We start from the raw sequence: 14815 nt of genomic DNA, 5'->3' as shown, positions 1-14815 counted from the left end.
CCTCATTCCAGGATATTAACTCCTAGCTCTAAAGCTATTCACGAGATAGTACTCACTCGTTCATATTTAGGTATTTATAATTAAAGTTTATAGGCACAAGTTTACTGGTGTTTACTGTTAATTTAGGAAGTGAATTTTTGCTTTATTAATTCAAAGAGTACTTAACTCTATTTAGTACTTTATTTTTGGTAATGCTAGACGATTTTATTCTCTCCTGGGTAGCCGCCATACCCATTGTGTTAATTATTGAGTCTTCTCAGTTATTGGCATTTTTGCTTTATTCTTTTCCATTTAACTAGATAAGACTGGTCACCACTAACTTGTGTCTGTACTCTTTACTTGTGTTATTAGCATTCGTTGCGAAGCAGTCAGTACTCAGTGTCGGTTTGCTTAATAAATTAGCGACATGGCTACCACCATATTTTTACTGGAAGCCAAAGATATGGGTCTTACAGACCCAACTGAAATTAAAGAGTACATACTCTCACGGCATAAGATGGACCAGCAGCGCGAGAATGATGCCCGTGAAGAGCGTAAGATTCAGCGCGAATATGAGCGAGAACAGCGCGAATACGAGCGAGAACAACGCGAATACGAGCGTGAACAATGCGAGAGGGAACGAGAGCACGAACGTGCCGAGCGAGAAGCACATGAAAAACACGAATATGAAATGCTGAAGCTCAAGCGAGATTCCTTGGCTTCAGACACATCCGGTGCAGTTGGTCGAAGCTCCACGAGCGTTCTCCCTGCACATGTCCTGGCGACCCCACGCATCAAGCTTCCTTCATACAAGGAAGGCGAGCGAATCAAGCCATACATAGCTCGTTTTGAGGACATGGCAGACATTTATCAACTGGATGTAGCAGCTAAGCGGCTCCAATTTCTTAGTTTATTTGAGGGCCCTGCCCTCAATATTCTCCACAGAATTCGTGGAGACAGTCTCACATATGAGATGATGAAAGCTACACTCACTAAGGCGTATGGTCTCACAGTAGACGACGCCAAAGTTCAGTTCATGCGAGCTCGTCTCCAAGACAAGGAGACAGCTGTCCAGTTCCTCGACCGTCTCACTGCTTACTTAGGTGAGTGGATGGAGAAAGATGAAACTCCTTCCACGCGTGAGGGGATAATTGACCTTATGCTGCGTACACAGCTAGAGAGGTCGTGGCCTACTGAGCTCATAGCACAGCTTAAGATCTGCCAGGTGAAAGATGCCAGCCAAATGGCAGAAAAGGCTGACGCATTCTTTACTGCATACGGGTATCAAACTCGAAAGCAAAACACCTGGAACAGAAAACCTGATAAATCTGGGAAATCGTCTCAGACTGAACCCCAGCAACAAGGCCATTCTCAGAATAATGGCCAAGTTCCAAAACCGCAGTGGAAGGACCAGGGGCAAAACACTCAGAAACCTGAGTGGAAGAGGTACAACAAGTACCCTAACCAGCAGCAGTATCAGCCATGCAACCGACCGTCGGGACAAACTTTTTCACCACCAGCTCAAAAGAGGCAGGAAGCGAATGCAGCCTTCATTCCTCAGCAGCAGCACGGTGGTCACGTCCCTACCAGTATGGGTACTGCCCCACAGTTCACTAGTCCCACAGTGATAGTGAACCCCCCTCCACAGATGGCCAATGTTCCATCTTCCCAGGCAGTGAGTACAAACCCTCAAGTATATAACCCTCAAGGCACAATGTTTGCCGCATCAATTCAGCAGCCTCATGAGTGGCTAGCTGCTTCCTCCACAGGCCCTCCCACAGGTGACAGTACCTTCCTTGTTCAACCAGGGTTTGTGGGAGGCATTCCTGTGAAGGTCCTGAGAGACAATGGTTCCTCAGGTTGCTCCGTTAAGCTGAGTTTAGTTCGGCCTGAGCAGTACACAGGTCGACAGATCCATGCAAACCTTATTGATGGATCAGTGAGATTGTTCCCTGAGGCATGTATCCAGGTGGCATCTCCATTTTATACTGGTACGACACTTGCAGTTGTCATGCCAGAACCTTTATTTGACCTAATTGTAGGCAACATTCACGGAGTCAAGGATAGTTGCTCCGATGATGACGCTACTCAGACTTCGGCTGCTGCGGTAACACGAGCCATGACTGAGGCTCCAGACTGTCACCCCAGTGATCATTGAATCGCCGCAAGATCTGATGTGTAGTCAACTTGTTGTACAAGAAAAACATTCTGACCCGACACTTGCTGCCATGCGGAACAAACAAAAGGGTCGAGTGATTAAGTATTCACGGGGAGGTCGAGCCAAGTTCCTTCGCAAACAAGGACGGCTCTACCGTGAGTCACGAACACCCGAGGGCGAGGTTCGGCTGCAGTTTGTCGTCCCCGCCAAGTACCGCCAAGCAGTGTTAGAATGGGGTCATTGTTCAGCCTCAGGAGGTCACATGGGCAAAAGGAAGACCCAGGGCCGTATCCGAGCTGACTTTTTCTGGCCAGGGATGGGACGGGACATAGATAGTTTTATCCGTTCCTGCAGTGTGTGTCAAAGTAACACCACTAATCAGGGATATGTCCTTCCTGTGCCGTTCATAACCACACCTGTAATCTCTGAGACAGTTGAGAGACAGGGTAGTGGTGAAGTGGGTGCAGACCTGACATCTCGTCCATTGGCCCCACAGGACACAGTATGTCCAGGGCCTGTACATACATATTATGTACCATAAGTTAAGGGGGAAGTTCGAGAGAGAACTCCGCGGAGGCGACTCGAGGCTATGGAAGACCCGAGTTTGCACAAGGATTCTCAGCTCCTTGATACTAATATAAGTACCGTAGATAAAGGGGGAAGTTCGAGAGAGAACTCCGCAGAGGCGACTCGAGGCTATGGAAGACCCGAGTTTGCACAAGGATTCTCAGCTTCCCGGTACTAATATAAGTACTGTAGGTTAAGGGGGAAGTTTGAGAGAGAACTCCGCAGAGGCGACTCGAGGCTATGGAAGACCCGAGTTTGCACAAGGATTCTCAGCTCCCCGATACTAATATAAGTACTGTAGGTTAAGGGGGAAGTTCGAGAGAGATCTCCGCGGAGGCGACTCGAGGCTATGGAAGACCCAAGTTTGCACAAGGATTCTCAGCTCCCCGATATTAATATAAGTACTGTAGGTTAAGGGGGAGGCGACTCGAGGCTATGGAAGACCCGAGTGCTCCCCGATATCAATATAAGTATGTAGGTTAAGGGGGAAGTGAGAACTCCACAGGTGACTCGAGGCTATGGAAGACCTGAGTTTGCACAAGGATTCTCAGCTCCCCGATATTAATATAAGTACTGTAGGTTAAGGCACAGGTTGAGGACCCGTGTGCAGTTCGAGGCTATGGAAGACCTGAGTTTGCACAAGGATTCTCAACTTGCCGACACTAATCGTGTGCTATAATTAATGGCGACCTCGAATGTACGAAGCTTAGGCTGTCACTTGTATTTTTCAGCTACAGCGTACGTTTCGTAGCATGTACTGATTGCTAGGCAGAGAGAGTAATTGTAACGTAATAAGAATTTTGTCTCATTGACACTTCTGATGCTCCACCTTAATTGGTTTTGCAGGTACAGCAATGGGTGTAGCAGTTTTGCTGTGCGAGCCAGCTGATCGTCTGCCGCACGCTGCCGCCTCTTCTCCTCTGCCTTCGTCGTCGCCATATTATTATTTACTGTGTCATTTTACACGTAGGTACAGTTACACTACAACTGTCACACCTACACCGTGTATTACATACACCACGCTACACAACAATTAGTTGTCAGTGTAAATGTAGTGACTTTTCGCTCAGTTTGACCTGAGTACAGGATTTTCACCGTCGTCACGGAGTTTTTCCCTCAAGCTTGCTTCTATTAACGTAAATACGAGTTTTTTTTCGCTCACTGGTGACTGCGACTTTCTCCTGTAGCAGGATAGCACACACACCACAGTGTGAATCTTGTGTGACTGAGTTAGGATGTGTACATACATATATATATCCACAAATTTTTTCCCATAAGGAAAAAATTTAATTTTGTAGGGGCGTAATGTCACGAATCAAATTCGCGACATTTCCCTTTTGTGAGAAGCCACAAACTATTAGTGGAAAACACTGTGTATCGTTCAGTTAACCGCTCATTTGGACGGAAGCTTTGTCAAATCAATTTTTCATTGTCATACGTGATCGTCTTTGTGTGAGACATTAGCGCTTCCGCTGAGCGATTTGTTTTGGGCGTGTTTCGCTCACTCGACCATTAAAAAATGCGGCCTATCGCTCCCATTTCTTTCTCACGAGTTTACTCAGTCCAGTGTTTGCTCTGACGGAGAGAGGTTCTGTGCTCCAGAAGTGTGAGAGAAGAGGTTGCTAGCACCCAGAGTCCACTGACTACAGTTTCTCCAAGCTCCCACCCTTGGTGATACACAGCATTCATTGACTAGTATTTCCTTTTTGTATTTTCCTAGTTTTAAGAGCTTAGCTAAGGTGTTTTCCTAGGCGTAAGAATTTAGCTCGAGTGAGTGAGTGAGTACGATCTCTTTATTTGAATTCATTTGAAGTGTAACGTTAAATTTATTTTTGTAATCAATAAATTTAACAGTTCTTTTTCTGAGCTTAATGTAATGTAAACTCTTGTTTCATTTCTCTGCAATAAAGCTTATATCTCATAGCTCCTAGCTTGCATAAACGTTTGCCTTTCATAACTGGTACTTAGGCCAGTCTTGTGTATTAAGCTTAAAATCCGTTGTGCCACCTAGGAGTTAAGCATCAGCAAGAACCTGATATTATTATTAGTACTAGTTATTTATTGTCAGGGGTGAAGTAACTTTCTCCAGAGGCTAACTACTAAAAAAAAACAGCAATTGAGTAATTAGTCTCTGCTGTGTACTGTTGAGAAAGTTTATAAATTCTCGTTCTTAGAGAATCGTGCGAAGCAGGCCAGCGTAAAGTAATCGTTGCTTTGATTTAGTAAGACAATCATTGTCCCTGCTCTTCAATATTATTGAACATTATTGTCAATTAAATAATATTTAGCATTTATTTTAAAAACACCGTGATATTTTAAAAATCCCGTGACAAGGGCGACGTAGAGGCGATTTGTTTGTGGCCACCCCAAACGGGATTGAGGCGCCTGGCAATATATATATATATATATATATATATATATATATATATATTATATATATATATATATATATATATATATATATATATATATATATATATCTATCTATCTATTGCCAGACGCCTCAATCCCGTTTGGGGTGGCCACAAACAAATCGCCTCCAAGTCGCCCTGGGCCCCGCCCTTTCACGACCCTGCTCCCAACTCACCCACCCCGCTCTCATATACCTCTCCACCCCATCCCTCCATCTCATCCTCGGTCTCCCCCTCCCTCTTCCACCCTCCACCTCACTCACATACACTCTCTTCGTCAGTCTTTCACCCTCCATCCTCTCCACATGGCCAAACCACCTCAGTGTGTTCCTCACAACGCTTCCTATCACATCCACATCAACACCACAACACTCCTTTATATCCTCATTCGTCAGCCTGTCTCTCCACGTGACTCCACAAGCTCCTCTTAAATAACTCATTTCCACTGCTCTCACTCTTGACTTGTGTCCTTCCAACAACGTCCAAGCTTCACTTCCGTACGTTAGAGTTGGTATCACAATACTGTCATGTAGTAACTTTTTTACTTCCATGCTCACTTCCCTGTTTCTTATCACTGCTTTCAAGGAACCAGCAACCTTTCTTCCCTGCTGTACCCTTTCAAGCACTTCACCCTCCAAACCTCCATCCTTACTCATCACACTACCCAAATACTTAAACGTACTCACATTTTCCAATTCCTCACCATCCAACCTCGCCATACATTCACTGACTTCACCTCTCTCAAAGACCATCACTTTACTCTTCCCTACATTCACCTTTAGGTTCCGTTTCTTACACACTCTCTCAAACTCATCCACCAAGCCTTGCAGCTCTCCTTCATCTTCACTCAACAACACAGTATCATCTGCAAACAACAGTACAGGGAGTTTCCAAACACTATCCTCTCTCACCAGGGCCACTCCAACATCCACTACCCTACCTTGTACCTCTTTTATTACCCCATCCATGTACAGATTGAACAACCATGGAGACATGACACATCCCTGTTTCAAACCAACTTTCAAAGAGAAAAATTCACTTAGTTCACCATCCACACGCACTGCAGCCTTAGCACCATCATACATACTCTTCACAGCATTCAACAACTTCCCATCTACTCCATATATTCTTAACACTTTCCACAATCCTTGTCTATCCACCCTGTCATATGCTTTCTCCAAATCCATGAAAGCCGCATACAACTTCTTTCCCTTCTCTAGAAACTTTTCCACTAAAGATCTAAGAATGAATATCTGATCTACACAACCTCTTCCCTTCCTAAAGCCTCCCTGTTCTTCTCCAACTAATTTCTCTGTTCTTTCTCTAACTCTGTCTATAAGTATCCTACCATACACTTTTCCTATTATACTAAGAAGACAAATGCCCCTATGATTACCACACACTTCTTTTTCCCCTTTTCCTTTGTACAAGGGAATAATTATACCTGACTTCCAATCCTCCGGGACTCTACCTTCCTCCCAGGCCAATCTGCACATCTTCCACATCCATTCTACTACTATCTCTCCCCCATGCTTCAGCATCTCACCACACACTCCATCAATTCCTGGGGCTTTCCCCGATTTAACTTTCTTCATTGCTTCCACAACCTCTATCCTACTGATTTCTACCTGTCTTCTCACCTCCCTCCTTCTCCCAGCCATTCCCCAGCCACTTATACTCGCATTACTTCCATCCTCTACGTTCAACAATTCCTTAAAGTGTTCTCTCCATCTGCTCACTTTTTCTCCCTTCTCCACTAGTAATCTACCATGTTTATCTTTCACTCCCCTGCTAACTTCACTTCCACCCTGTCTTACTCTTTTCACTTCTCTCCAGAACATTTTCTTACAGTCCCTCCACTTTACACTCAAATTCCTTCCAAATTCCTCATCCACTCTCTTCTTACTCTCTCTTACTAATCTTTTCACCTCTCTCTTCCTTTCCACATATAACTCTCTCTTCTGCCTCTCAACTTCTTCCACACCCCTATTTCTCATCCATTCATTGTATGCTTTCTTCTTTTGTGCCACAGCCTGTTTCACCTCTTCAGTCCACCACGCTGTTCCTTGCACCCCCTCCGGCATCTCTTCCTTCCACACACCACATCACATGCTGCACATATTTCTTCTGTAAATATCTTACACACACCTTCCACGTCTCCCATCTGCTCCAATTCATATTTGCCCAATCGTTCCTCCACTTCTCTCTTATACTCTGCCTTTTTCTCATCCTCTTGTAACCTTTCCACTCTCCTTGCAACTACTCCTTCCTCTCGTCTTTCCCTTCTTCTATTCCTCCATCTTACTTGCATCCTAATTCTGGCCACCACCAAGTAGTGGTCAGAAAGGCCACTCCCCCAACCTCTATAAACTCTTGCATCCAATATACATCTTCGCATCCTTTCATCCACACACACATAATCAATCATTGCCTTCCTTTCATTCAGTTCACCAGCCACCCTTCTCATCACTCGCCATGTATACCTGTGGATCATCTTATGCCTGAAGAGGGTATTGGCTATTACCAACCCCCTCCCAGCACAGATGTCCACTAACGCACTCCCATTCTCATCTATCTCAGCAGGCACACCCCACTCACCAACTATTCCATCCACCTTCACATTACCAACTTTACCATTCATATCACCGATCAAAAACACTCTCTCATTCCTTCCAAACTTTTCCATGCACACTTCCACATTTGTCCAGAACTCTTCTCTCACTCTTCTAGCACGATCTTGCGTTGGCGCATACACACACACAATCGCCCACATTTGTATTCCAACTTTCAACTTTACCCACACAATCCTTGACCCAACTGATCCATACTGTCTTATGCTCTTCTTCCATCTTTTACTCACAACTATACACACTCCTTCCTTTGCCCTCTCATTCTCATCTACTCCTGCACATATACCCCATCCATACTCCCATTCTCTCACACTTTCTCCTCTCCATTTTGTTTCAGTTATTCCACATACATCCACTTTCGCATCCTCAAGCACCTGGACAATCTCTCTCTCTTTCACCTCATCATTCGCTCCTCTTACATTCCATGTACACATTACCAAGTCCTTTGTCCGGTCCTGGGTCGTCAACGTTTGGTCAGTCCTTGTCCGAGGCTTCTTGTTTGTTTTTTTAGTTAGTTGTTTTCCGGGGAGGGGCACTAACCCTCCGCCAACCCTTTTAGTCGCCTTTTACGACAAGCAGGGATACTGGGGGAGTATTCTTGAAAACCCCCCTACCCCCAGGGTATATATATATATATATATATATATATATATATATATATATATATATATATATATATATATATATATATATACATTGATATGACGCTGATAGCGGCGCAAAAGTCTCCGAAATATTTAATGTATTTGTAATAAGGCGTTGTCTTTCCCAAAGTTAGGTGTGTGAAGTTAATTAGATTAATAGTGGTAAATGGGTCCGAAGGGGAAAATTGGTCCATGGAGGAAAGCCAGACCCAAAGGAAAATAGTCCATAGAGAAAAATAAGTTCAAAGGGAATAAATAGTTTCGTGAGTTAAAAGGGGTCTGTGGGCAAAGTAGGTTCGTGGGTCCGTGGGCAAAGTAGGCTGAGTCCACCATCTCGGTTTTGGGACAGTTACTATTCTTTCCTTCCTTAAATATCGATGAGCTTAATTTTACATCCCTTTCCTGTATTTGTCCACCACAACAAAAATAAATAGTGTTCTGAGAAACATGTAACGATTCTTCGTTAAGAATTATTAGCTCGACACGGTTGAAGATCATACGTTACGATCACAAACAATAACAAACTCACGTGTGTCTGCTGCCCTGCTGGACCTGCTGTACAAAGATCATGGAAAACAGTTGCATAGAAAAATGTACAGTGCCTAGACTGAAGTTTTTCCTGAAGTCTAGAGGAATACCCTGTTCAGGGTACACCACCGGCTTGTTATGTTGACTTTTTGTACTGTATTTTGGAGCCCTCGGCATCGTCGGATTTCAGCCGGCGGTCTCGTCTCTGCACGTTTTCAGCTTTAAATATTGTACGATTTTCATATGAAAAACTGTGCAGATTTTCTTCAGCATTTTGGAGATGAAACATTGTTCTTTTAGAAAACTAAATTTTATGGGTTTCAAACCAAAGGCGCAGCTAAAAACTTATAAATATGTGATGAATGCTGTCACACCCGGTGTGCTTTCACGGCTTCTATAGTAACGCTTTCCTGCATTTATCGCATTAAAGCATATCTAGGAAATTAGTATAACTAGTAAAGAATAATATCATGAAGAGCTTACGTACGGTATATCAATAATTATCACGGGAGAGATTTTTAAAGATATGCGACTTTTGTGGTCTCTGCATGAGTAGCCCGACTTCCATATTGAACTAGCTGGCGATCAGTGGCAACTCTCGAGTTAGTGACGGTCAAACCTGTTTCAGCGGTCCGCCACCAGGTGGTCTACTGTCGCCCAGCCTCGATTAAATATTTTTGCTGGGTTTTAAAGACCTGTGAAATTGTACCTAATACTAAGTTTATAATAATATTGCTATTTATAAGAATCTTTTTTTCCTATTCAGTCCAGCTCATATTTATATACCTGTAATGAAAAAATAAACAGCTCTCAGAGAATCTTAGCTTGGGGACTAAAATAGTGTGCTGTCTATTTACATATATTTGAATAAATCGTGTGCAGTTAGTAAAAGGAGATTACCTTCAGGACTTCTGATGTGTGTGTTTTAACATGCTTTAAAGAAGTAAACAGTTCCACTGAAAATAATGTACTGAACGATTGCTTAGTTGGTGAATCAGCCATATTAATCCAAACAAACGGCAGTGCGGTACGACACTACAACCACGGCAAAGTACGAGGAGTTGAAGTGTAAACTTACTAAACTGTGGAATGGAGCCAGGGAAACATTTAAACGCATTATTTATGTTAGAATTTAGTTACGAAGATGATGAAGACGTCTAACAGGTCCGTATTGTTATGAAAAGTCATACGTCAGGCAGGGCAGCATATCGAATGTGTTGCCGAACCCGCGGCTGCATATCTACTTTCTTTTGTGGATACTAACGAATGACAAATATTTTAATAACTGTTAACTTGTTTTATGGATGGTTCTAGTAAAATTGCCTAGGTTTCGTCTCTATGTTATGTTTAGATGGATGAGTAAACTGACGAAAGCTGAGTTTACAAAATGACACCTACAATACATTATATATAATCAAAAGGCTCCCATATTGTAATTTCTTTGTAGCATATCATGCCAGCTCAGTATTTTCATGAGTAAAATCTGTTTTGGGTTGTTTTACTTTGTGTCAAAATTATAAAGAAATTACGCACTGGCTACTTTTTCAATGCTTACCCCGCATCATTGCTGGGCGACGGAAGCGAACCTAGTGGCAGATTATTGAAACAGGATCTGGTGAAGTCTCTAAATGGATTGAGCCAGTGAAGATTTATATCCAAGGGGTGCTTCGGGTTAAATGCTCATGTAATGCCACTCAGGGATGAGTGAGGCTGGTCACTCTCATCTTAAATGTCAGGACCAACTTGCCTAGCCCCTGGCTCCTACGCTCCTCATGGGGCAACGTAGGATTAGATGATGGATGGATTGATGGATTATTATTATTTTTAACATTATTATTATTATTATTATTATTATCATCATCATCATCATCATCCGGACCTCCTTTCCCACCCTAGGGCAGAGTGAGGAGTACCAATGTCCAGACAGCCCAAATTCGCCCAATCCAATGGACCACGCTTCCATTCACTCATCATTCAAGCCCCTGGAATCCTGGCTCTATCGGATGCGCCAAAAACTTTCACCACGTTCTATAGCTTCACACAAACGTATTCGTATTATTATTATTATTATTATTACTATTATTATTATTATTATTACTGATGGTAGGTGGGGGTACTCACCATCCACTCTCTCGATGTAGTGTTGCTTTAAGTGTCTGCCCTTTCTTCTCTTCCTACCTTCCTCTTCTGTCCTTCTTTCCTTCATTCTATTCTCTTCCTTCTGCCTAAGGTGACTTTACACTCCCTCCTATGTCTTTCTTTCCTTCACTATTTCCTCTTCCTTCTGCCTGTGGGTGATTCTACACTGACTGACAAGCTAAATGATTTCCTGTACACCAGGAAACCATTTACTGTGCTGTGTGGTAACCATATAACAAAATTATGGCTGGTGGTGGTATAGTAGGTAATTAAGGCACTCCAACCGGACTGAGACTTTGTAGGTTTATCCCCAAAGGGTGGTTGGGGTTTATTGTTCACGTAATGCCACTCAGGGATGAGTGAGGCTGGTTACTATCTATCTATCTATCTATTGCCAGACGCCTCAATCCCGTTTGAGGTGGCCACAAACAAATCGCCTCCAAGTCGCCCTGTCCCCCGCCATTTCACTGCCCTGCTCCCAACTCACACCCCCCTCTCTCATATACCTCTCCACCCCATCCCTCCATCTCATCCTCGGCCTCCCCCTCCCTCTTCCCCCCTCCACCTCACTCACATACACTCTCTTCGTCAGTCTTTCACCCTCCATCCTCTCCACATGGCCAAACCACCTCAGTGTGTTCCTCATAACGCTTCCTATCACATCCACATCCACACCATAACGCTCCATTATATCCTCATTCGTCAGCCTGTCTCTCCATGTGACTCCACAGGCTCCTCTTAAATAACTCATTTCCACTCTTGCTCTCACTCTTGACTTGTGTCCTTCCAACAATGTCCAAGCTTCACTTCCGTACGTTAGAGTTGGTATCACAATACTGTCATGTAGTAACTTTTTCACTTCCATGCTCACTTCCCTGTTCCTTATCACTGCTTTCAAGGAACCAGCAACCTTTCTTCCCTGCTGTACCCTTTTAAGTACTTCACCCTCCAAACCTCCATCCTTACTCATCACACTACCCAAATACTTAAACGTACTCACATTTTCCAATTCCTCACCATCCAACCTCGCTGTACATTCACTAACTTCACCTCTCTCAAAGACCATCACTTTACTCTTCCCTACATTCACCTTTAGGTTCCGTTTCTTACACACTCTCTCAAACTCATCCACCAAGCCTTGCAGCTCCCCTTCGTCTTCACTCAACAACACAGTATCATCTGCAAACAACAGTACAGGGAGTTTCCAAACACTATCCTCTCTCACCAGGGCCACTCCAACATCCACTACCCTACCTTGTACCTCTTTTATTACCCCATCCATGTACAGATTGAACAACCATGGAGACATGACACATTCCTGTTTCAAACCAACTTTCAAAGAGAAAAATTCACTAAGTTCACCATCCACACGCACTGCAGCCTTCACACCATCGTACATACTCTTCACCGCATTCAACAACTTCCCATCTACTCCATATATTCTTAACACTTTCCACAATCCTTGTCTATCCACCCTGTCATATGCTTTCTCCAAATCCATGAAAGCCACATACAATTTCTTTCCCTTCTCTAGAAACTTTTCCACTAAAGATCTAAGAATGAATATCTGATCTACACAACCTCTTCCCTTCCTAAAGCCTCCCTGTTCTTCTCCAACTAATTTCTCTGTTCTTTCTCTAACTCTGTCTATAAGTATCCTACCAAACACTTTTCCTATTATACTAAGAAGACAAATGCCCCTATGATTACCACACACTTCTTTTTCCCCTTTTCCTTTGTACAAGGGAATAATTATACCTGACTTCCAATCCTCCGGGACTCTACCTTCCTCCCAGGCCAATCTGCACATCTTCCACATCCATTCTACTACTATCCCTCCCCCATGCTTCAGCATTTCACCACACACTCCATCAATTCCTGGGGCTTTCCCCGATTTAACTTTCTTCATTGCTTCCACAACTTCTATCCTACTGATTTCTTCCTGTATTCTCACCTCCCTCCTTCTCCCAGCCATTCCCCAGCCACTTATACTCGCATTACTTCCATCCTCTACGTTCAACAATTCCTTAAAGTGTTCTCTCCATCTGCTCACTTTTTCTCCCTTCTCCACTATTAATCTACCATTTTTATCTTTCACTCCCCTGCTAACTTCACTTCCACCCTGTCTTACTCTTTTCACTTCTCTCCAGAACATTTTCTTACAGTCCCTCCACTTTACACTCAAAATCCTTCCAAATTCCTCATCCACTCTCTTCTTACTCTCTCTTACTAATCTTTTCACCTCGCTCTTCCTTTCCACATATAACTCTCTCTTCCGCCTCTCAACTTCTTCCACGCCCCTATTTCTCATCCATTCATTGTATGCTTTCTTCTTTTGTGCCACAGCCTGTTTCACCTCTTCAGTCCACCACGCTGTTCCTTGCACCCCCCTCCGTCTTCTCTTCCTTCCACACACCACATCACATGCTGCACATATTTCTTCTGTAAATATCTTACACATACCTTCCACGTCTCCCATCTGCTCCAATTCATATCTGCCCAATCGTTCCTCCACTTCTCTCTTATACTCTGCCTTTTTCTCATCCTCTTGTTACTCTAATCTTAAAAGTCAGGAACAACTTGCCTAGCCCCGAGCTCCTACGGTCCTCATGGGGCAACATAGGAGTGGGTGATGGATGGATGGATTATTATTATTATTATTATTTGTTGTTGTTGTTGTTGTTGTTATCATTATCATTATGACTGGGAAGGAGACGAAAGGAAACACGGGTGAAATGGAGGTATGCTTTATTCTCAACTAGTTTCACCTGTGGCTTCTTCAGGAGACTGAAAAACTCACAGACTGGCTGAGCTTATATGCAGGTGAAGGAGAATCGTCCTTTGCCAGCTGCCAGATAATGCCATCCTGTGTCCTGTCCATGGTGTGCGTCACTCGCTGGACGATCCTATCCTCCAGTGGTATCATTAAAGGGGCTGCTTCCTCCATGCAGCAACCACCTTAACTGCTGTTTTTGACCATACCATGTCCCGTGTCTCCTGTCCTCTGGGTAATGTTTTCCTTGGTTGCTTGGAGGGAGCGACCGACTAAACGATACCCTGGGGGGATAGGATTCTCGATAGCGTGGTCGCAGGTACTTATAGGGAGATAGGGAGGTCAGCTGTAGATCGTCGGAGCACAGCCAGAATACCCGTAAAATCGTGAGACGTAGTATGGCTCGAACTTATTGCTGCTTAGTGCACGGTGTGTCGTCAGCTAGAGTGAAGAGGCAGGTCTTTCTCTTTCTCTGTCTGTCTCTCCCCCCCTCCCCCTTTGTGTATCAGCGAGGTGAGTTAGAGCACTCTTGGGTTACGGAGTTTATTGTACAGTTATATCCAATAGTGAGTAACAGCATAACGGAGAGCGATGGCAAAGCCTCCTAGCTGACCCTCGTGTTATCTGGCCTTCCCTCCAACCCCTTCTGACTTGAAGGGAATCTGTCTGACATTATATACAGCTTGGAGAGGATTTGTGATGTGATGTCATGTCTGGTAGATTTCCATTCACGTGGACTAACCGACTAGGGCTGGTTACACCACGTGTTTGAATACGCCATGAAATTCTTGGTCGTCTGGACTAAGAGATTGTTTGAGAAACATCACATGTTAATGATTCTTGATGGTCTGAGACAACAAGATTGTGGATATACATTATCTGGATTGACATTCCTAATGAGAAACTGTTTATGTCACCAGCAGACACTACAACCTGTTCAGTGTGTTATGAGATAATACTAGTGTCTACAGGATCGTCTAGCAAGT

Source organism: Coenobita brevimanus, chromosome 101, assembly GCF_032717465.1.
Source record: "Coenobita brevimanus isolate Jiangsu-jjx chromosome 101, ASM3271746v2, whole genome shotgun sequence".
Lineage (NCBI taxonomy): Eukaryota > Metazoa > Arthropoda > Malacostraca > Decapoda > Coenobitidae > Coenobita > Coenobita brevimanus.
The sequence above is the reverse complement of the archived record's forward strand: the minus strand, read 5'-3'. Positions refer to the sequence as shown.